The sequence below is a fragment of the Bubalus bubalis genome, chromosome 9, assembly GCF_019923935.1.
Source record: "Bubalus bubalis isolate 160015118507 breed Murrah chromosome 9, NDDB_SH_1, whole genome shotgun sequence".
Classification (NCBI taxonomy): domain Eukaryota; kingdom Metazoa; phylum Chordata; class Mammalia; order Artiodactyla; family Bovidae; genus Bubalus; species Bubalus bubalis.
The window spans coordinates 79,024,247-79,046,197 of record NC_059165.1 but is presented as its reverse complement, the minus strand read 5'-3'; the positions used below and the strand labels follow the sequence as shown (position 1 = coordinate 79,046,197).

Here is a 21,951-nt window from a genome sequence, read left to right as displayed (position 1 = left end):
TTCCAGGCTCCTTTGTCCATGGGGTTCTCCAGGCAAGAATACTGGAGTGGATTGCCATGCCCTCCTCCAGGGGACCTTCCCAACCCAGGGATCGAATCTGCATCTCTTGTGTCTCCTGCATTGGTAGGCGGGTTCTTTACCACTAGAGCCACTTGGGAAGTCCCCTTGCTTGTCTTGATACACTGTTTTTTTGTTGTTGTTGATTTAACCACTGTTTGTATGAGATTGAAATGTATCTAGTCAGATGTGACCTCCAACCTTTGTACCAGTTCCACGGTTCTGTTTGTCTTTCTCAATCCCTTTATTTGCCAGTTGTGCCGTTAACTGCATAATCTGAATATCTCTATGTCTTAGCTGATTCTGGATGCAAATGAATTCACACTAATGGTAATAACTCAGATTTCAGTGGCTGTGACTCCTATATACACAGCCAGGACACCAATACTCTCCCAGAGTCCTTCCAGTTTCTGGGGTTCCCTGGATACCATGCATGTGCTCAAAGACTGTTCTGTCCTGTTCTCCTCTTCTGATTCCCTCATAGATGTTCATTGTCCACAGAGAACTGAAGGAAGCTGCAGCTGTTAACACATGTCCCTAGTCAGCCACCCTTCCTTGCCAGATACTGTCTGCCCAGCTGCCTCTTCCACACCCTGTTTTAGGTTTTTTCATAGATCTTGTTGATACCAAACATTATATTTTTTTCTTTAGGTATTTTTTATTGTTGGACTTTTATTAAATAAGACTTTGTCTTGTTTACTATGCTACACCTAGTGCCTATAACAGTGCCTGACACTTGAGAGGCTTAATACATACTTTTCAATGAAGAAATGAACATTGATAAGCCTAGAATGCTAAGGTTGTGCCATTGTCCCTACCATTCTCATTTTATGCGTATACTCTGAGTTGAGAAAAATGCCACTTTGAACACTGTATATCACATTTACTACTTGGAAATCAAATATGTGCTTCTGTGTCCCATGCTCCCTGAAGTCCCATATGACAGCCAAGGGCCAACTTTGAAAGTGGGCCTTTCTAAGGATAGCCATTTTGGGTCTTCTATTTAATCATTAAAAAATGAAATACAAGAAAGAAAAACCTCAATCAGATCAGATCAGTCCCTCTGTCATGTCCGACTCTTTGCGACCCCATGAATCACAGCACACCAGGCCTCTCTGTCCATCACCAACTCCTGGAGTTCACTCAACTCATGTCCATCGAGTCAGTCATGCCATCCAGCCATCTCATCCTCTGTCGTCCCCTTCTCCTCCTGCCCCCAATCCCTCCCAGCATCAGAGTCTTTTCCAATGAGTCAACTCTTCACATGAGGTGGCCAAAGTACTGGAGATTCAGGGCTGATCTCCTTCAGAATGGACTGGTTGGATCTCCTTGCAGTCCAAGGGACTCTCAGGAGTCTCCAACACCACAGTTCAAAAGCATCAATTCTTCAGCACTCAGCCTTCTGCACAGTCCAACTTTCACATCCATACATGACCACAGGAAAAACCATAGCCTTGACTAGACGGACCTTTGTTGGCAAAGTAATGTCTCTGCTTTTCAATATGCTTTCTAGGTTGGTCATAACTTTCCTTCCAAGGAGTAAGTGTCTTTTAATTTCATGGCTGCAGTCACCATCTGCAGTGATTTTGGAGCCCAGAAAAATAAAGTCTGACACTGTTTCCACTGTTTCCCCATCTATTTCCCATGAAGTGATGGGACCCGATGCCATGATCTTCGTTTTCTGAATGTTGACCTTTAAGTCAACTTTTCCACTCTCCACTTTCACTTTCATCAAGAGGCTTTTGAGTTCCTCTTCACTTTCTGCCATAAGGGTGGTGTCATCTGCATATCTGAGGTTATTGATATTTCTCCTGGCAATCTTGATTCCAGCTTGTGTTTCTTTCAGTCCAGCGTTTCTCATGATGTACTCTGCATATAAGTTAAATAAACAGAGTGACAATATACAGCCTTGGCGTACTCCTTTTCCTATTTGGAACCAGTCTGTTGTTCCATGTCCAGTTCTAACTGTTGCTTCCTGAACTGCATACAAATTTCTCAAGAGGCAGACCAGGTGGTCTGGTAGTCCCATCTCTTGAAGAATTTTCCACAGTTTATTTTGATCCACACAGTCAAAGGCTTTGGCATAGTCAATAAAGCAGAAATAGATGTTTTTCTGGAACTCTCTTGCTTTTTCTATGATCCAGTGAATGTTGGCAATTTGATCTCTGGTTCTTCTGCCTTTTCTAAAACTAGCTTGAACATCAGGAAGTTCACGGTTCACATATTGCTGAAGCCTGGCTTGGAGAATTTTGAGCATTACTTTACTAGTGTGTGAGACGAGTACAATTGTGTGGTAGTTTGAGCATTCTTTGGCATTGCCTTTCTTTGGGATTGGAATGAAAACTGACCTTTTCCAGTCCTGTGGCCACTGCTGAGTTTTCCAAATGTGCTGGCATATTGAGTGCAGCACTTTCACAGCATCATCTTTCAGGATTTGAAATAGTTCAACTGGAATTCCATCACCTCCACTAGCTTTGTTCATAGTGATGCTTTCTAAGGCCCACTTGACTTCACATTCCAGGATGTCTTGCTCTAGGTCAGTGATCACACCATCGTGATTATCTGGGTCATGAAGATCTTTTTTGTACAGTTCTTCTGTGTATTCTTGCCACCTCTTCTTAATATCTTCTGCTTCTGTTAGATCCATACCATTTCTGTCCTTTATCGAGCTCATCTTTGCATGAAATGTTCCTTTGGTGTCTCTGATTTTCTTGAAGAGATCCCTAGTCTTTCCCATTCTGTTGTTTTCCTCTATTTCTTTGCATTGATCTCTGAAGAAGGCTTTCTTATCTCTTCTTGCTATTCTTTGGAACTCTGCATTCAGATGCCTATATCTTGCCTTTTCTCCTTTGCTTTTTGCTTCTCTTCTTTTCACAGCTATTTGTAAGGCCTCCCCAGACAGCCATTTTGCTTTTTTGCATTTCTTTTCTATGGGAATGGTCTTGATCCCTGTCTCTTGTACAATGTCACGAACCTCATTCCATAGTTCATCAGGCACTCTATCTATCAGATCTAGGCCCTTAAATCTATTTCACTTCCACTGTATAATCATAAGGGATTTGATTTAGGTCATACCTGTATGATCTAGTGGTTTTCCCTACTTTCTTCAATTTAAGTCTGAATTTGGCAATAAGGAGTTCATGATCTGAGCCACAGTCAGCTCCTGGTCTTAATTATTTAATTGTGTGTGTTATACTGAAGCCTGTGTCCAAATAAAAAATGACTAAGAGCTGACTCATTGGAAAAGACTCTGATGCTGGGAGGGATTGGGGGCAGGTGGAGAAGGGGATGCCAGAGGATGAGATGGCTGGATGGCATCACTGACTCGATGGACTTGAGTCTCAGTGAACTCCGGGAGTTTGTGATGGACAGGGAGGCCTGGCATGCTGTGATTCATGGGGTCGCAAAGAGTTGGACATGACTGAGTGACTGAACTGAACTGAAAGTCTTTATTCTTGAATATACTTGAATGCAGGATGTCTAGTCTTTTAGCAGGTTTTCCTCCTCTAGTATTACAGAGTGTACCAGGAATTCTTGATGCCCCACAGTTAGTTATGGGAGTCGCTGCCCACATCAGTCTGATGTCACATTGTGAACTAATGCCCAGGGGTCACTTTACCCTCCATTGCTGGTTACCTGCTTCCATCGCAGGGTGGAATGTCTCTTCACTTGCTGCTTCTCTCTCCCCCAAGTAATATCTTTCTCTCAAGGATTGGCATACAGTTTCCCTCATTTACTCAGGTTACAAGGAAGATGGAAGTTAAGATTGTAACTTGGAAGCAGAATATAGAAAGTTTGGGAATAATAGAGGGGGAGTCTGGTGTAAATTAACTATAACAGCTCCTGAATGTGATGGCATGCAGACACCACCAGATACAACACAGTCTCAGAAGCCTTTCCAGAATATTCTTTGGCTCAGTTGCTAGCCTGGTGTCACCTAACAAAATGAAGTTTATGATGCAATATTGACTATTGTTCCCTGTGTTATACAGTAAATCCCTGTGGCTTATCTACTTTATATATAGTAGTGCATAGATCTTAATCCCATACTCCTAATTTATCCCATCCCCTTCCCTTTCCCTTTGGTAACTATGAGTTTGTTTTTTTAAGTCTCTGAGTCTTTTCCTGTTTTGTAAATAGATTGATTCATTTAGATTCCACTTCTAAGTGATATCATATTATATTTGTCTTTCTTTAAGAGAAAATAATCTGCAAATTATATATATATGTATATATATATGCATACATGTAGCACTTTGCTTTACACCTGAAACTAATACAATATTGTGAATCAATTATATTTCAATTTTTACCATCTTTCTAAATTCCATATATATGCATTAGTATACTGTAATGGTGTTTTTCTTTCTGGCTTACTTCACTCTGTATAATAGGCTCCAGTTTCATCCACCTCTTAGAACTGATTCAAATGTATTCTTTTTAATGGCTGAGTAATACTCCATTGTGTATATGTACCACAGCTTTCTTATCCATTCATCTGCATAACCCTGTATACAAGACAGCAAAAGAGACGCTGATGTATAGAACAGTCTTTTGGACTCTGTGGGAGAGGGAGAGGGAGAGGGTGGGATGATTTGGGAGAATGGCATTGAAACCTGTATAATATCATATATGAAATGAGTTGCCAGTCCAGGTTCGATGCACGATAATGGATGCTTGGGGCTGGTGCACTGGGACGACCCAGAGGGATGGTTCAGGATGGGGAACACGTGTATACCTGTGGCAGATTCATGTTGATATATGGCAAAACCAATACAATATTGTAAAGTTAAAAAAGTAAAATTAAAAAAAATGAAAAAAAGTATATTTCAATTTTTAAAATGTAAATTTACCCAGAAGGAGTATTTTAACCATTTCTATTCAAAACTGCTCCCAGGATACTGAGAGAGTAATCAGTTTCTTTGGCACTTTGAACGCAAAGCTTACATCTTCATTTTCCTTTTTGTCATTGAATGATTAGTGGTCAAATATCCACTCTCCTTAGTTAAAGTCTCATTACCATCTACAGGCATATGGTCTGGTCTTATCCTTCTGGTACAGTAATCTTATATCAGAATATCTACTGAAGTCTGAATTACTCGGCCTTAAGTACAGCTGGAATCAAGATTGCCAGGAGAAATATCAATAACCTCAGATATGCAGATGACACCACCCTTATGGCAGAAAGTGAAGAGGAACTCAAAAGCTTCTTGATGAAAGTGAAAGTGGAGAGTGAAAAAGTTGGCTTAAAGCTCAACATTCAGAAAACGAAGATCATGACATCTGGTCCCATCACTTCATGGGAAATAGATAGGGAAACAGTGGAAACAGTGTCAGACTTTATTTTTCTGGGCTCCAAAATCACTGCAGATGGTGATTGCAGCCATGAATTTAAAAGACACTTACTCCTTGGAAGGAAAGTTATGACCCACCTAGACAGCATATTAAAAAGCAGAGACACTACTTTGGCAAAAAAGGTCCATCTAGTCAAGGCTATGGTTTTTCCTGTGGTCATGTATGGATGTGAGAGTTGGACTGTGAAGAAAGCTGAGTGCCAAAGACTTGATGCTTTTGAACTGCGGTGTTGGAGAAGACTCTTGAGAGTCCCTTGGACTGCAAGGAGATCCAACCAGTCCATTCTGAAGGAGATCAGTCCTTGCTGTTCTTTGGAAGGTCTGATGCTAAAGCTGAACCGCTAATACTTTGGCCACCTCATGCGAAGAGTTGACTCATTGGAAAAGACTCTGATGCTGGGAGGGATTGCGGGCAGGAGGAGGAGAGGACGACAGAGGATGAGATGGCTGGATGGCATCACTGACTCGATGGACGTGAGTCTGGGTGAACTCCGGGAGTTGGTGATGGACAGGGAGGCCTGGCGTGCTGTGATTCATGGGGTCGGAAAGAGTTGGACACGACTGAGCGACTGAACTGAAGTACAGCCATGTGAAGTAGCACCAGTGCAGAACACAGTCTGGAATAGAGATCAGGCTAGCAGACCTTTTCTGTGGTCTTTTGTGTCTCCGCTCCTGATCCCCTTTAAGTAACTTCATGTTCAAGGAGATATAGATATAGATATAGATATAGATATAGATATAGATATCTCCCTGACAATAAGCAATGATGTAAAGATCCAGGGAGGAAAAACAATACAGTACTATTTTAAGGATACATGGTCCAGATTGTTGTAGGTCTGCTTACATTCCGACCAGCTCTTTCATTAAAAATGAAAGTGATTTCATTTTTCCCAAATGAAGGATAATTCAGGTCTTCACCTCTTGCAAAGAGAAAAGTGATGCTGAAAGTTCTAGAATTACAGGATTTCCTTGTTTTTAACCTATGTCCTTGATCCTTCCCTACTGAAAATACTGATGTCTCTCTACTAGATGTAATTATGGCTTAAGATAGGATTTAAAGTTAATTACTATTTTGACATAGCTATTTTATACTTTATATTCTTTACTTGAATATCATGAATGAGGAATATGCTCCCAAGGTATTCTAGGGGACACTAACAATGTATTGTTTCAAGTTTCAATTAATCTAAGAAAATTATGCCAACTTGGCAATGTCTCAAATCATGCTACTATAAAACCTTAAAATGTATATAATCCAGAGACATCTAGTTAATTTTAGCAAAGTTCTGTTACAAAATCTGAATTTTTAGGTTACCTTCGGAATCTTAATAACTTAGAGGTTGTTTCTAAGGAGAAGTGCGTTTCCCAGGTGATGCTAGTGGTAAAGAATCTGCTTCCCAATGCAGGAGATGCAAGAGACTTGAGGTTTGATCCCTCAGTCGGAAAGATTCCCTGGAATAGGAAATGGCAACCCACTCCAGTATTCTTGCCTGGAGAATCCCATGGACAGAGGAACCTGGAGGGCTACAGTCTAGGGGGCCACAAAGAATGAGATGCAACTGAGCATATTAAGGAGAAGTAAGCATTTGCAGAGTAATACCAATCAACAGGTAAGAAATTACTATCAGAGAACATAATTTTGAGCAGGATTCATAAGTAAGGAAGACATCTTGCTGACTTTTTTACATTCCGTTGATATAACGTTGGGACGTAAAATCAGGAATATTTCAGACCTAAAATTTTGATACTCAAGTCTCACTTCCATCTTTGGCTTGAAAGAAAGTTTGCCAGTGTATGGGATGATTGCTTGCAAATTTTTTTTGAAGAACTCACAGAGTTCAATTCACAGAGATAGAATAGAAAATGTCCTAAAAAAGATGACTTTGCTGAGAGGGGAAGCAGTGTCAGAGTTAACTCATTTTGAAATTGGTGCCAATGAGGCTGAGTTGCTTGCTAACCTGGAAGTCTTTCATATGAAAGCTTTGTCAGTGTTATACTGCCAGGTTTAAGTTTAATGCATTGGGATTTTGTAATGCTCACTTTAGTTAAGATGCTAAAGACAATTTGGCACTCAGTGTTCACGTAAACATTTAGTTAACTTGTTTGGGAGTCTCTGATATTTTTAAAGGAAGAGCAGTGAGGATGACCATTGTTACATCACTTTTTTTTTTTTTAATTTTTAATTTAATTTTATTTTTAAATTTTACATAATTGTATTAGTTTTGCCAAATATCAAAATGAATCCGCCACAGGTATACATGTGTTCCCCATCCTGAACCCTCCTCCCTCCTCCCTCCCCATACCATCCCTCTGGATCGTCCCAGTGCACCAGCCCCAAGCATCCAGCATCGTGCATCGAACCTGGACTGGCAACTCGTTTCATACATGATATTTTACATGTTTCAATGCCATTCTCCCAAATCTTCCCACCCTCTCCCTCTCCCACAGAGTCCACAAGACTGTTCTATACATCATTGTCTCTTTTGCTGTCTCGTACACAGGGTTATTGTTACCATCTTTCTAAATTCCATATATATGCGTTAGTATACTGTATTGGTGTTTTAACTTTTTAAAAGAATGACTATAGATTATGTTATCAGATTCAAAGAAATTTAAAAAGCCCTCCAGCTGTTTATTTTTCACACTCTTAGTTATGAGCCACAACTGTAAGATACACTAAGTAATTTGCCTAAAGAAACTTACTAAATAAAAAGTTACAGGAGAATGGTTTTAGAATGCCAGACTATGGATTTCTCTCAAAAACAGCATTTAGCCATTGGCTTGAGGTTTAACTGCAAAAACCAGAAATGTAGGTCAGGCAGAAAAGCTGGGGTCCTGTGACATGAATTCGTGGAAATTAAGCATGTTGTCATTAAAGTTTCCTGGAAATTGCAAGAGCATATGGTTCCCATAGTTTTTTTAAAAAAATATTGGCCAGTTGACTCTCAGAGAGGAATTGTTTCAGTTTGGCTCAAACAGAAGTATTTTAAATAAGACTTGCAAAAAAGCAACAGCATGCTAGCCATAGCTCTACAGTTTGCTGTTTAATTTCCTGCTTGAACTCATGAGAAGTAAAGAATGGAAATACTTTGAAAGGAAACTGGTATTGAAAATTTTGTTCTACTTTAAGTAAAGGAACAATTTACTGTTTGTGACTACAAGGTAATTTAATTTAGACACAAAAGCATATTAGAAGTTTTTGATTATTGTACTTCTTACATTACTTATTTCTTGATTAAAAATGGATTCCATTCCCATTTGTGGTACAAATGAGAACAAAGGAGAAAGAAACAAATAAGAATATTCAAACTATTCAGTCTTCTTCTCCAAAGAAATAAACATTTAAATATATTTTCTTAAAATTTTTTGTTCAATGAATGTATTTGAGGGAATGAAGATTTTGCTTTCTAGTGCCAGTCATTCCATTGTCTGGGGAACAGCCAGCAATAGACAAACATAATTAACCCCTAATGTAAGTATAATTTATAATCTACCCCGGGTCACTGTTTCTTACTCCTTAAAGATTTTAATTTCTTGTTTACTTTCCTTTTCTCCAGTACCACTCCTGTCGTGGTGATTAAATATTCATGTTTTGTCTGTTCAAACTTCCTTTCTTCCTTTGATCTTGTCCTGCTCTCCATCAACCACTCTGTCCTCTGGTTACTCTCTAGATCTTGTCCATTTTAAGCACCACACCTCTAACCACCACCTTCTATCTTTTTCCACTCACATCCAATCCAAATAATTCTTTAACCCTATCAGGATCTTTAAACCAATGAGCTTACTACTTTTTCACTGTTCCTTTTATCTTTTCATGTTCTCCTTCCCCCCCACCGGGCTTTCCTTATGGCTCAGCTGGTAAAGAATCTGCCTGCAATGTTGGAGACCTGTGTTCAGTCCCTGGGTTGGGAAGATCCCCTGGAGCAGGAAAATGCTACCCACTCCAGTATTCTGGCCTGGAAAGGAATTTTCCATGTAGTCCCTGGGGAATGGAATTCCGTGTAGTCCCTGGGGTGGCGAAGAGTCGAACATGACTGAGTGACTTTCACTTTTCCCCCTAAATTGTAAGTTCTTAAATTTCATGGTATTTCATTTTAATCACTTCTTTGCATATCCCCTTATCTTCTTTGTCCTTCTATTGCTTCATCATATTCACTCAGAAGTTCTAGGTAAATCAATCTCTGACATTCCATAGAAATGTGGTAAGAGAAAAATACATAATTAGACAGGTGGATCTTACTTTCACCCCATGTTGGCCTTTAGTATGATCAAGACAGCCATAATGTTTTGCTCAGATTGACCTAACCTTAGAAAAGTTTCTTCCTGACAGTAAGTCCCTGACCTTTCTTATCTTAGAAAACTTTCAATTATAGAATCTTTCTCTGTTCCTATAAGATGTAAATCTCTTAGCCTCTTGCCAGTTTTGAAACCCAGGAATGTCTTTCTCAATGATATGGGCACCATCCTTTTGAATGTAATCATCAAGAAATATAAGGCCCGTGTCTTCCATTCTCTGTAGGAGGGTAGGAGCTTAACATTGATAAGCACCCATTAGAAAACTCAGAGGAGAAGGCAATGGCACCCCACTCCAGTACTTTTGCCTAGAAAATCCCATGGACAGAGGAGCCTGGTAGGCTACAGTCCATGGGGTCGCGAAGAGTCGGACACGACTGAGCAACTTCACTTTCACTTTTCACTTTCACGCATTGGAGAAGGAAATGGCAACCCACTCCAGTGTTCTTGCCTGGAGGAATCCCAGGGACGGGGAAGCCTGGTGGGCTGCCATCTATGGGGTCACACAGAGTCGGACACGACTGAAGCGACTTAGCAGCAGAAACTCAGATGGTCTAATCATATGGACCAACTCCTCCCCCACCCAGCAGCTTTCCTCCATCTTTACATTTAACTGTCTATTTCAGAGAAGAAATTGAAGCAATTAGAAATGAACTTTTACCAGTTCCCATCACCACCAGTGGATGCTTAACCTTTTCTCCTTGTCATGTAAAGGCGTTCTTATGCCAACTTCCCCGACTGTGTCACATTTTTGCCCATCAACTCAAGGACATTGTTTCAGGAATTCCCCCTCCTCTGTCTTGCACTGTCATTTTTTTCCACCTCTGGAATGACTTTTCCATCAGTAAATAAAAATGCTCTATGTCTCATTTTAAAAACAAAGCCAAAACATACTGAAACTATATCACTTCTTTCTCACTCTAGCCACAACTCCATTTATCTGTCTGCATAGTAAGAGAAAAAAATATTTGTAAATTTTTTAAAGGGTGCTCCAACATCTGGTTTTCTGTTCTTTTGACACTGCCTATTCTTATTTGAACTCAACCTCTTATGTTGTTAAATCCAGTAGCAAGTTCTCAGACTTCATCTTACGTAACTGAAATATTTGTGGATCACTCCTTTCTGTTGAAATAGTTTCTTTAAAAAAAAAAAAAAATTAGCTTAGAGGCTACCACATTCCCCTGTTTCTCTTCTTCTGACCATTAGTTTTCTATCTCCTTTATCAATTTTTCCTCATCTTCCTGACCTCTTAATGTTGGAGTATCACAACACACAGTCCTTTTTCTTTATACATGCACTATTTTGGGGAATCTCATCAATCTTGAGGCTTTTAATATCTATCTGTAAGGTAATTAATCCAACATGTATATTTACAGTACCTCCTCTCTCAACTCTAGACTCAGATATTCAACTGATTTCCCAAATAACTCCTGCTGGCTATCTAAAGAATGTCTCAAACTTCAGATTTCAAAAATTGAGATCATAATCGCTCCTCCTCTACTACCACCTACAAAATCCTACCCCTCCATAATGAGCAACTTCCTCTTCCATTTGCTTTGACTAAAACCTTTGGAGGCATCTTTTATTCTCCTAAGTTTGTCATATCCCATATTCTGTCAGTAAAAATCTTTTACTTGATTCTCAAAATATATCCCATATCTCACTATGTCTTTCAAATTCTGCTGCTAAAGTGCTGTTCCAAGCTACTATTCCATCTTCTCCCACCTATCTTATTGCAGTAGCATCCAACTGACCTTGTTGCTTTCTCCTTTGGGTCTATTTCTAACACAGCCACAGCAGTAATGTTGTTTAAAAGTAGGTTAGATAATATCACATAAGATCATGTCAATTAAATACAGCAATGGCTTCCCACATCATGAAACTAAAAACTAATATCCCTGCTAATCACCTAGAAGGGTCCGCACAATGTATTTCTGCGGGGAGCTGGCGGGAGGCACTCCGCCTGTGGCAAAGGTCATGAGGAAGGAGGCTCGACATACGCAAAGGCAGGATCGAGCCTCAGGAGTCCCCCTGGAAATCCTCGAGCATCTACCCCCATAACCAGAGCCTGCCTACTTTACTACTTTGTGCTCTCACCTAACCTCTGACTTTACGGGGGGCTGTCCCCCACCACCTCTTTCGGAGAAGGAGTTAACTTAGAGCTCCAGTTATTAATAACTCATGGGAGTGATAGGAGTGTTTCAACCTACAAACTCCTCTGAAGGTTCTCTAGCCTGCCTGACAGGCTTGTCTGGCCACATATGATTGCTCACAGCCTCCCAACCGTGAGAGGCACGAGATGCTTTAAACCTTCTAAAAACAGGTTCTTTAGAGAAGTTAGGAAACTATTAGTATAAGTATAGTGGGCTGATTAGAAATTGTATTGGTGAAGGGTTTTTCATTTGTTGAGCCAATGTTTGTTGCTAAGTCTCCACATCCCCTGCCCTTATACACATTAATGAATATATAGAAGAAAAAAGTATTAACCTTTTATATAAATCACGTTAGACCTTAGGCTAAGTAAATTCTTTCCTTAATTAAAACCCACTACACCCTCACCCTATAGGAATGTAAATTTATCTGGTACCTTTGGAAGGTGGCGTCTGTTTTAAGAATAATCACCCCTGGAGAAATAAGTGTTGACTGACTGCTGTCACAAGGACCTCTCCTTGTGACATAAAGGTCATAAATTGTCAGCAGGCCCCCATGGCCAGAAGATGATGTAACACCCCTAAGACCTCTGTATACATTTGTGTGAAGCACCTGACTTTGATAAAAGTCAGAACTGCTGTCCCCATGTGACTTTTGTATAACATCTCAGTGTATAAAAACAGACTCTGAAAAATAAAGAATTGGGATCAGTTCCTCGAAAGACTGATCTCCCCATGTCGCTCGCTCTCTCTCAGACTCTGGCTGAGTCTCCATCTGGAGTGTGGAGCCCACCATGCTTACTAATTATGCCTGAGCTTCTAAGATCTGACCAGGGAGGCCTCAGTGTTTCCTCTCCTTCGGCAGAATGGAAGGACGCCTGCGGCCTACGTAAGTGGTACAAGCTTCTTGTCTTGAAGTTTTATTGGTCTCCCGCGTAAACCAAGCTACTCAGCCTCTTTTCTCCACTGAATTTTCCTGCTGAGCTATCCTCCTTCTATTACTCTTTATATCTCTAATTAATATTTAAATAAGTCGACGACGCTGTCCCTGCTTCGAATACCCTGGATCAGCTGGGGCTGGACCCTGGCATATTTCCTCTCTGCTCCACAATGCTCTTTGTCATTTCCCTCTCTGTTGCTTACTTCTCACTACCTATATCAACCTCATTACTATTCCTCACTCATTTCAAGCAGAGTAAATATTCAAGGCCTTTGTGCTTGTCCTTGTCTCTGTCTTTGTTCTGTGCGTGGGCCAGGCTGTGTGTTAGGTTGTTAGGTTAGGCCTTCTGAGATTCCCAAACTCCCCACAGACCCACCTGTGAGAGGGGTTCCTACTGTGTGGAAACTTTTTTCTCCTTCATGACTCCCTCCCCAGGACAGGTCTGTGTCCCTAACTTGTTTGACTCTCTTTTTGTCTTTTATAAGCTAGCTGGCTACCTACCAGCCCCTACCTGTCTTTTATAACCTACCAGCCCCTCCCCACCCAGAGGAAGACAGCCAGAGCCAGAAGGCAAGGGGCTGCTATAATCTCAGCCCCAGAGATGGCATCTTCCACCAAACTGTGAGCAGGCTCCCAGCTGCTAACCATGTCTTCCTGAGATCCTGGATGGTTGATATCCACCAGGAGGGCCACAGCCTGAGATCAGCTCTCTGGAGGAGACGTATGGCACACCTGAGATGATGCTCTCGTGGCGCACCCAGGAAACTGAAAGGCCAAGAGTGGGGAGGTGACTAAGATACACAGTCCACCTGGGACAGTGTGCTTGCCAAGCACTTGGTCACCTGAATGCTCAGACCTGGGACGGGCACAAAACGCATGCTCAACCCACAGAGACTGAGCCAGAACCATGTCTGAGTGTCTCGTGTGAGGGTACTGGTCAGCAGTGGCCTACTGCAGGGGCTCTGGGTGCAGCAGACTTGGGTATGGCATACACCCTCTTGGAGGAGGTCGCCATCAACGCACCATAGAACCACCAGAATTTACACAGGACTGAGGAAACAGAGTCTTGGAGGGCACACACACACACACACACACACACACACACACACACCCTTGTGTGCACCAGGATGCAGGAGAAAGGAACAGTGACCCCACAAGAAACTGACTCAGACTTGCCCATGAGTGTCCAGGAGTCTCCAGTGGAGGCTTGGGTCAGCAGTGGGCTGCTGCAGGGTTCGAGGCACTGAGTGTAGCAGTGCATGCATGGGACCTTTCGAAGGAGGTCACCATTATCTTCATTATTTCCACCATAGTTTGGCCTCAGGTCAAGCAACAGGGAGGGAACACAGCCCATCAACAGAAAACTGGATTAAAGATTTACTGATGTATAGAACAGTCTTATGGACTCTGTGAGAGAGGGAGAGGGTGGGAAGATTTGGGAGAATGGCATTGAAACATGTAAAATACAATGTATGAAACGAGTTGCCAGTCCAGGTTCGATGCACGATACTGGATGCTTGGGGCTGGTGCACTGGGACGACCCAGAGGGATGGAATGGGGAGGGAGGGAGGGAGGAGGGTTCAGGATGGGGAACACATGTATACCTGTGGCGGATTCATTTTGATATTTGGCAAAACTAATACAATTATGTAAAGTTTAAAAATAAAAATTAAAAAAAAAAACAGAAGATTTACTGAACATGGCCCTGCCCATCAGATCAAGACCCAGTTTCCCCCTCAGTCAGTCTCTCCCATCAGGAAGCTTCCATAAACCTCTTATCCTCATCCATCAGAGGGCAGACAGAATGAAAACCACAGTCACAGAAAACTAACTAAACTGATCACATGGACCACAGCCTTGTCTAGCTCCATGAAAATAAGAGCCATGCCTTGTAGGGCCACCCAAGATGGACCGGTCATGGAGGAGAATTCTGACAAAACCTGGTCCACTGGAGAAGGGAATGTCAAATCACTTCAGTATTCTTACCTTGAGAACCCCATGAACAGTATGAAAAGGCAAAAAGATAGGACACTGAAAGATGAACTCCTCAGGTTGGTAGGTGCCCAATTTGCTACTGGAGATCAGTGGAAAAATAACTCCAGAAAGAATGAAGAGACAGAGCCAAAGCAAAAATAACATCCAGTTATGGTTGTGACTGGTGATGGAAGTAAAATCTGAGGCTGTAAAGACAAATATTTCATAGGAACCTAGAATGTTAGGTCCATGAATCAAAGCAAATTAGAAGTCATCAAACAGGAGATGGCAAGAGTGAACATTGACATTTTAGGAATCAGTGAACTAAAATGGACTGGAATGGGTGAATTTAGTGCAGATAACCATTATATCTACTACTGTGGGCAAGAATCCCTTAGAAGAAATGGAGTAGCCATCATAGTCAACAAAGAGTCCAAAATGCAGTACTTGCGTGTAATCTCAAAAATGACAGAATGATCTTTGTTTGTTTCCAAGGCAAACCATCCAATATCATGGTAATCCAAGTCCATGCCCTGACTAGTAATGCAGAGGAAGCTGAGGTTGAACAGTTCTAAGAAGACCTACAAGACTTTCTAGAACTAACACCCAAAAAAGATGTCCTCTTCATTATAGGGAAGTGGAATGCAAAAGTAGGAAATCAAGAAAGACCTGGAGTAACAGGCAAATTTGGCCTTGGAGTACAAAACGAAGCAGGTCAAAGGCTAATAGAGTTTTGCCAAGAGAACTCACTGGTCATCACAAACACCCTTTTCCAACAACACAAGAGAAGACTCTACATATGGACATCACCAGATGGTCAATACCGAAAACAGATTGATTATATTCTTTGCAGCCAAAGATGGAGAAGCTGTATACAGTCAGCAAAAACAAGACTGGGAGCTGACTGTGGCTCAAATAATGAACTCCTTATTGCCAAATTCAGACTTAAATTGAAGAAAGCAGGGAAAACCACTAGACCATTCAGGTATGACCTAAATCTACTCCATTACAATTTCACGGTGGAAGTAACAAATAGATTTAAGGGATTAGATCTGATGGACAGAGTGCCTGAAGAACTATTGACAGAGGTTCGTGACATTGTACATACAGGAGGCAAGGATCAAGACCATGCCCAAGAAAGAGAAATTCAAAAAGGCAAAATGGCTGTCTGAGGCCTTACAAATAGCTGAGAAAAGAAGAGAAGTTAAAAGCAAAGGGGAAAAGGAAAGATATACCTATTTGAATGTAGAGTTCCAAAGAATAGCAAGGAGAGATAAGAAAGCCTTCCTCAGCGATCAACGCAAAGAAATAGAGGAAAATAATAGAATGGCAAAGAATAGATATCTCTTCAAGAAAATAGCAGATACCAAGGGAACATTTCATGCAAAGCTGAGTACAATAAAGGACAGAAATGGTGTGAGCCTAAGAGAAGGAAAAAATATTAAGAAGAGGTGGCAAGAATACACAGAAGAACTATACAAAAAAGATTTTCATGACCCAGATAACCACAATGTTGTGACCACTCACCTAGAGCAAGATATCCTGGAATGAGAAGTCAATTGGTCCTAGGAAGCATCACTATGAACAAAGCTAGTGGAAGTGATGGAATTCCAGTTGAACTATTTCAAATCCTAAAAGATGATGCTGTGAAATTGATACACTCAATATGCCAGCAAATATGGAAAACTCAGTAGTGGCCACATGACTGGAAAAGGTCAATTTTCATTCTAATCCCAAAGAAAGGCAATGCCAAAGAATGTTCAGACTTCTGCACCATTGCACTCATCTCCCACTCTAGCAAAGTAATGCTTAAAATTCTCAAGCCAAGCTTCAACAGTATGTGAACTGTGAACTTCCAGATGTTCAACCTGGATTTAGAAAAGGCAGAGGAACCACAGATGAAATTGCCAGTATCTACTGGATCACTGAAAAAGCAAGAGAGTTCCAGAAAAGCATCTACTTTTGCTTTATTGACTATGCCAAAGGCTTTAACTGTGTGGATCACAACAAACTGTGGAAAATTCTGAAAGAGATAGGAATTCCAGACCACTTTACCTGACTCCTGAGAATTCTGAATGCAGGTCAAGAAGCAACAGTTAGAACTGGACATGGAGCAACAGACTGGTTCCAAATCAAGAAAGGAGTATGTCAAGACTGTATATTGTCACTCTGCTTATTTAACTTATATGTAGAGTACATTGTGTGAAATATGTGGCTGGATGAAACACAAGCTGAAATCAAGATTGCTGGGAGCAATATCAATAACCTCAGATATGCAGATGACACTACCTTTATGGCAGAAAGAGAAGAAGAACTAAAGAGCCTCTTGATGAAAGTGAACAAGGAGAGTGAAAAAGTTGGCTTAAAGCTCAACATTCAGAAAACTAAGATCATGGCATCTGGTCCCATCGCTTCATGACAAATAGATGGGGAAGCAATGGAAACAGCAAGAGACTTTCTTAGGCTCCAAAATTACTATAGATGGTGACTGCAACCAAGAAATTAAAAGGCATTTGTTCCTTGGAAGGAAAGTTATGACCATCTAGACAGCATATTAAAAAGCAGAGACATTACTTTACCAAAAAATGTCTGTCTAGTTAAAGGTATGTTTTTTCCAGTACCCGTGTATGGATGTGAGAGTTGGACCATAAAGAAAGCTAAGTGCTGAAGAATTGATGCTTCTGAAATGTGGTGTTGGAGAAGACTCTTGAGAGTCCCTTGGACTACATGGAGATCCAACCAGTCAATATTAAAGGAAATCAGTCCTGAATATTCATTGGAAAGACTGATGCTGAAGCTGAAATTCCAATACTTTGGCCACCTGATGCAAACAACTGACTCATTGGAAAAGACCCTGATGCTGAGAAAGATTGAAGGTGGAAGTAGGAGGGGACAACAGAGGATGACATGGTTGGATGGCATCACCAACGTAATGTTCACGACTTTGAGTAGGCTCTGGGAGTTGGTGATGGACAGGGGAGCCTGGTGTGCTGCAGTCCATGAGGTGGCAGAATCAGACACAACTGAGCTTGCCTCTGTCTAAAACATTCTTTTCTCAGACATTGACTTGAAAATCTCCTTTGCTTCCTTCAGACCTTCACTCAGGTGGCACTATCTGAGTGAAGTCATACTTAGCCATTGTCATCACAAGTTTACATATGCTGAATTTCTTGTTCATGCTCTTGCTTTATTTTCCTTCAGAGCATTCATCACCTTCTTAGATATATGTTTATTATCTTGTTGCCGTCTTTTGTTGTTGTCTTTTTATCCACTAAAAAGCAAGCTTTCTGAGGGTAGGAATTTGTGTCATTTTCTCTCTGGTTGTGATACCAGTACCTAGAACAGGGACTGTCTCAATAGATACTCATTATGTATTTGTTGAATGAGCGATAGAAAGATACCACAAAGGCTGCAACAGAATACAGTCTGACTTAGTCCTTAATCAAAGTTTAACTCTCTAAGAGAAGCTTCTGATACAGTATGAAAAGAAATAAATGAGAAATTCGAAGCACTCTATGAAGGAAGAGTTAAGAGTGAGCCATTCTTAGAATTAATAATAGAGAGTCTGCCAATGAAGATATTTGACTCAGAACTAGGCAATAGTAACAGAACTAAAAATCTATGATGTGTGAATCAAGTTATACACAATGATTTACTGTAATATATATATCCCTTTGTATTTATAACTGGGAAAATGTCTCCAAAGAAAAGCTCTTCATGTGGGTGGGTAAGAATTCAAATCTTAAACGGAAAATGATTATTTTAATATTTTCTCTATTTCATTGCTTACAGTGCATCATATATCGGAGTGACTTAGAGTGCTTTACACAAAGCAGTTTATCATGATGTCGAGCTTAGAATGTAAGTGAGATCTTAGGGGACTGTGTGGACCACTTTAAGAAGGCAACAGGGGGAGGTCATACTCTGTACATAGTTTAAAACAGTGCAGAAAATCTGCTTAATTGATGAATTAGGGAGAAATAGAACCTTGAAACAAGAGCAATGCAAAAGATTAGGATATGTTAGAAAAAATGCATGGCTTAGAAGAGGAAATTTTAAGAAGTTTCTTTTCAAACCAGAAATTTCAAGAAAAGTTTAGCTTGATAAAGTTCTGTATTATAATTGCATATATTGTGATGTTTAATATATTGAGTGACATTTAAAGACTCTTCAGTATCTGCATGGGACTCTCTAGCAATTTACAATCATTTTTTAATTGAATTATAGTTGATTTATAATGCTGTGTTAATTTCTGCTAGACAGAAAAGTGATTCAGTATCTACACTATATACATTATTTTAAAAAAAATATTCTTTTTCATCATGGTTTATCATGGGATACTGAATACAGTTCTTTGTACTATACAATAGTTGTCTATTCATCGTATATATATAAAAGCTTAAATCTGCTTACCCCAACCTCCCACTGCATTGCTCCTCCTACACTATTCCCCTTGGCAACCACCAGCCTGTTCTCTATGTCTGTGATACTGTTTCTGTTACACAGATAGGCTCATCTGTGTCATATTTTAGATTCCACATATAAGTGATTTTGTTGTTTTTAAGTTGCTAAATCGTGTCTGACTCTTTGTGACCCCACGAACTGCAGCATGCTAGGCCTCTGTGCCCCTCACTATTTCCTGGATTTGCCCAAGTTCATGTCCATTGAGTCAGTGATGCTATCCAAGCTACTCATCCTCTGCTGTCTCTTCTCCTTTTGCATTCAGTCTTTCCCAGCATCAGGATCTTTTCCAATGAGTTGGCTCTTCATGTCAGGTGGCCAAATTATTGGAGCTTCAACTTCAGCATCCATCCTTCCAGTGAATATTCAGGGCTGATTTCCTTTACGGCTGACTGATTTGATCTCCTTGCTGTAAGGGACTCTCAAGTGTCTTCTCCAGCACCACAGTTTGAAAGCATCAATTCTTTTGTGTTCATCCTTCTTTATGGTTCCTCTCTCACATCCATACATGACTACTGGAAAGACCATAGCTTTATCTATACAGACCTTTGCCAGCAAAGTGATGTCTTTCCTTTTTAATATGCTCTCTAGGTCGCTAATATCTTTCATTCCAAGAAGCAAGTGTCTTCTTCTTCTTTCATGGCTACAGTGGCAATCTGTAGTGATTTTGGAGTCCAAGAAGAGAAAATCTGTCCCTGCTTCCACTTTTTCCTCTTCTATTTGCCATGAAGTGGTGGGACTGGTTTCCATGATCTTAGTTTCTTTAATATTGAGTTTGAAGACAAGTTTTTCACTCCCCTTTCTCCCTTATCTAGGGCTTCCCTGGTGGCTCAGAGGTTAAAGCATCTGCCCGCAATGTGGGAGACCTAGGTTCGATCCCTGGGTTGGGAAGATCCCTTGGAGAAGGAAATGGCAACCCACTCCAGTATTCTTGCCTGGAGAATCCCATGGACGGAGGAGCCTGGTGGGCTACAGTCCACGGGGTTGCAAAGAGTCGGACACAACTGAGCGGCTTCACTCTCACTTTCTCCCTTATCTAGAGGCTCCTTAGTTCCTCTCTGCTTTCTGCCATTGGAATGGTATCATCTGCATATCTGAGGTTGTTGTTATCTCTCCCAGCAATCTTGATTCTATCTTGTAACTCACCTAGCCTGGCATTTTGCATGATGTATTCTGAATATAAGGTAAATAAATGGTATGACAATATACAGCCTTTCTGTCCTTCTTTTCCAATTTTGAACCAGTTAGTTGTTCCATGTAAAGTTTTAACTGTTGCTTCTTGACCTGCATACAGGTTCATCAGGAGACAGGTAGAGTGGTCTGGTATTCCCATCTCTCTAATTTTCCACAGTTTGTTGTGGTCCACACAGTCAAAGGCTTTCACATAGTCAATGAAGCAGAAGTAAATTTTTTTCTGGACTTCTCTTGCTTTCTCTATGATCCAACAAATGTTGGAAATTTGGTCTCTGGTGCTCTGCCTTTTCTAAAGCCAGCTTGTAAATCTGAAAGTTCTTGATTCAAGTACTCCTGAAGCTTAGCTTGAAGGATTTTGAGCATAACCTTACTAGCATGGGAAATGAGTGCAATTGTCCAATAGTTTCAATATTCTTTAGCTCAGTTGTGAATATGTCAGGTGGTGAAAGTAAAATCCAATTCTGTAAAGAACAATATTGCATAGGGACCTGGAATGTTAGGTCCAGGTTCAAGTTAAATTGGATGTAGTAAAGCAGATGGTGGCAGGAGTAAACACTGACATCTTAGGAATCAGTGAACTAAAACTGAAGGAATGGGAGAATTTAATTCAGAAGACCATTGTATCTACTACTGTGGGCAAGAATCCCATAGAAGAAATGGAGTAGCCCTCATAAGCAACCAGAGTCCAAAATGCAGTACTTCAGTGAAATCTCATAAACAACAGAATGATCTCAGTTCGTTTCCAAGGCAAACTGTTCAACACAGTAATCCAAGTCTATGCCCTAACCAGTGATGTCGAAAAAATGAAGTTGACCAGTTCTATGAAGACCTCCAAGGCCTTCTAGAACTAACACCAAAAAAAGATATCCTTTTCCTCATAGAGGATTGGAATGCAAAAGCTGTTGAATGTAGCTTTCTATTATTGTCTGAAGTTTGAGAGGGTTATGCCTCCTGCTTTGTTCTTTTTCTTCAGGATTTCTTTAACAATTCTGAATCTTTTATGGTTCTATATGAATTTTTTTTAACTTTTTTTTATTTAATTTTATTTTATTTTTAAACTTTACATAATTGTATTAGTTTTGCCAAATATCAAAATGAATCCGCCACAGGTATACATGTGTTCCCCATCCTGAACCCTCCTCCCTCCTCCCTCCCCATTCCATCCCTCTGGGTCGTCCCAGTGCACCAGCCCCAAGCATCCAGTATCGTGCATCGAACCTGGACTGGCAACTCGTTTCATACGTGATATTTTACATGTTTCAATGCCATTCTCCCAAATCTTCCCACCCTCTCCCTCTCCCACAGAGTCCATAAGACTGTTCTATACATCAGTGTCTCTTTTGCTGTCTCGTACACAGGGTTATTGTTACCATCTTTCTAAATTCCATATATATGCGTTAGTATACTGTATTGGTGTTTTTCTTTCTGGCTTACTTCACTCTGTATAATAGGCTCCAGTTTCATCCACCTTATTAGAACTGATTCAAATGTATTCTTTTTAATGGCTGAGTAATACTCCACTGTGTAT

The 21,951-nt window shown here is 40.6% G+C and overlaps 1 pseudogene; it reads right to left on the bottom strand.

Annotated features, from left to right (window-relative positions):
• LOC102389758 overlaps nt 1-1,046 on the bottom strand; it is a 30,209-nt pseudogene extending 29,163 nt beyond the window's left edge.
• Between the last annotated feature and the right edge of the window lie 20,905 nt (nt 1,047-21,951).